The sequence below is a fragment of the Dendrobium catenatum genome, unplaced genomic scaffold (assembly GCF_001605985.2).
Source record: "Dendrobium catenatum unplaced genomic scaffold, ASM160598v2 fragScaff_scaffold_1451, whole genome shotgun sequence".
Taxonomy (NCBI): Eukaryota; Viridiplantae; Streptophyta; class Magnoliopsida; order Asparagales; family Orchidaceae; genus Dendrobium; species Dendrobium catenatum.
This window is the reverse complement of record NW_021319913.1, coordinates 146,393-149,441: the sequence shown is the minus strand read 5'-3', so window position 1 is coordinate 149,441 and position 3,049 is coordinate 146,393. Positions and strand designations below refer to the sequence as shown.

The 3,049-nt window shown below is 36.2% G+C and overlaps 1 pseudogene; it reads right to left on the bottom strand.

Moving 5' to 3' along the window:
• Window positions 1–248: 248 nt before the first annotated feature.
• LOC110108117 lies at window positions 249–1,189 on the bottom strand (annotated as a pseudogene).
• Between the last annotated feature and the right edge of the window lie 1,860 nt (window positions 1,190–3,049).

Here is a 3,049-nt window from a genome sequence, read left to right as displayed (position 1 = left end):
AAAAAAAAAAAAAAAAACTACTACAAACTTTATATGTATATAATCAATCTACTACATTAATTTCATACAAATCTTATATTCCTTTTCAAGCTCATCATTTTGCTTTTACAACCAAGATTTCCATTAACATCACTCTTATCCAATTCCAGTAAATGATGAAGCTTCAGATAAATCCTCAGTGCGAGCATTAGATAAGGAAGAAATCGATTGTCGAGGTGCTCATCGTCTGGAGCACAAGTTCTTCCTCATCACAGCTTTCCTTGCCTTGGATTCAATAAAAATGGAATAGTTAATTTACTCATATTACTCTCTGCCTCAGGGAACTCCATTTCTTCCAAGCCTTCGCCAGTGAACCAGTACAGAAATGCCTTCCTGCGAAACGTCGCTGTGAATTGCTTGCTTACACGACGAAACATCTCTTGAATCGATGTTGAATTCCCTATGAAGGTCGATACCATCTTCAGCGCGGTTGGAGGGATATCGCACACGGTCGACAATATTTCAGTGCTTACCATTACAAGTTTGTGAAGTTGAGTTGCAAAAGACTGTGGCAGGATATCTCTGGTAAAGAGCGCTTCAAAAGCTAGTCGACCCTGTCAAAGAGAAGATTAGAGAAATAGTGGGGCTTTTTTTCTAAAACGATGCAAAGTGACAACAGTAAGAATTTTTGAATGATGACCTCTTGGGAAACCTCTTTCCATGTTTCATTAAATCACAAACTACTTCGAGCTCATCGATCATCTGTTCATCCACCTTTTTAATTTGTACTCATTTTGCCTCTAAACATTGCTAAGGCAGTGAGGTGGCCACCGTGCCATGGATCGGCCGCACAAATCTGTTGGGTGAGCTCAGGAACTGTGACAGCCCTGCATTCCTGAGACCCACGAGATATCAGAGGTGCAAAACCAACCATGAAGAAATGAAGGCAGGGGAATGGGATCAAATTGGCTGTAAGTTTTGGAAGGTCAGAGCTGAGTTACCCTGGGAATCGAAGGAAGCAGGTAACTCCACTCATGGTTGTAGAGATCAAGTGATTAAGATCACCAACTGAATTACATGAACAAAGTTAGCATTCGGTCACAGGAAAAAGAAAAAATCAGCAATCGAACAATTGGACAGAGATTGATTAGGACTTACAGATAGGTGTGCTGAGCTTGAGAGTGTGAAAGCAAATGTCATAGAGGGCTTCATTGTCACGACCGCTTGCAAAAAGGAACTTTACAATGAAATTAAATAATAAAATATCAATAAATAGAAAAAACATGAATGTCATTCTGAGCTTCATATATGCATTAATGCCGGGTTAGAAATTAATTTAAAGATAGCTTTCTCAATCAATATATATTGCTCCGCTAATTTGAGGTGCCCTTAACCCTAATGCTCCTCTAGCCAACAGGAACTCACTTTAGTTCTTTTTTTAAGAACAACGGGACCCTTCTTCCTTTCTACATTTAAAGGATCATAACTAAAAAATTAGAACTTCAAATTGGAAGTGTAAACGGTGAAGTCAAATTTCTATTAATTGAAGTCAGTTGTAACCAACAAAAACAACACAAAACTTGAAGATTTAGGGAACTAAATATCAAAATATGCTAAAAATAATAAAACAGAAGAACCAATAATTACTATTGAGTACAAACATCATTATCAGCATTATCTACCTGTAGTATAATCTGTATTCGATAAATGTACTGTACAGGATTCTATATATACCTTACCTCTGTAATGAAATGCATCTGAATAATATGAAATACTTTCTTTAGGTTTAACTTCTAGAATATTACCAATGAATCTTATCATGACATTGTCCTGACTTGATCAATACCTCAAAGCTACAATACTCAGAATAAAACACGAGAATAAATGGGAATTTTTTATGTCATAGAAGATGGATAAAATTTATTTTTCAAATCACCAGGATGAACAAAAAAATAAGCAAACGAGCACCCATCTAAAGCTGACAGCTTCACAAATAAAAGCATTGCAGCTAAGACACGCAACTCAATTGATCCCCTGGAAGGAAGGTAGAACAGCAACGATTGGATCTCCATAACCAACTAGTTCTGTTAGTAATGTAAGCCTTAAAGTTAAAGAAATACAAGTGAGCAAATTAAATATCAATAGTAGTGCTAAATTGCATAATATAATTGTTAAAAAAGGTTATAAGGATCCCATAGTGCAAAAACATAGCGTTAATGTGTTATATGACATAATTAAAAAGTGTTTATAGACTCTCAAAAGTAAAAGGTACTAAAATGTTTTCAGAGCAAACCAACTCAATACTCGACTACATTACAAAGATGGCAATTCATGCTTAATTGCTGTCTCTAAGGCTATTTTTAGAGCCACAAAAGCTCCTAGCAGAGGCTTGATGTAGCATGTTCCTGACCAGTTATTGACATTCTTCGATGCCACGACATTCCCTTCACTTAAATGAGATTTCATGTAGTTCACCAAATTGGTACTCATCCCATAATAAGCCAAACTTTCACAAGATTCGTTGGCTGTGGATAAAAGAGTTTATTAACATGATTACATCATAAAGAATAGAATATGTTTGTAGTCATGTAGCAGAAATTTACTAAATAATTCAATGAAGCAATACCAGAAACCTGTAAATGCTTAATACAAATCATCCCACCTGAAATCCCCATCAGTACTAAAAATCCATTCACAGAGAAACCAAAAAAAAAAAACTTTACAATTCTCTATCCAACCCTAACTCTTATCGATTCTGAACCCCAAAATTTTATTTAAAAATTTAAAAATAATTATAATCATGCATGAAAGAAGTGAATTCATAAAAAAACTCATAGATTAGGCTCTGATACTATGCAAGAACTACGAGCAGAATTGGAGAAGTAACAGAAAAGAACCAAAGCTTTGAAGGAGGACTGGGGTAGAGAATAGTAGCTTCACGATAATGCTCGCAAGCGTTCAGGACCATGACCTCTCCCTCGAGTGAGATCCCGTGGTTCACAAGGATCTGTGGTAAAAGCTAAATAACGCACTGGTTGCCTCTTGCCTTGGTAGCCTACAGAGAGAGGAG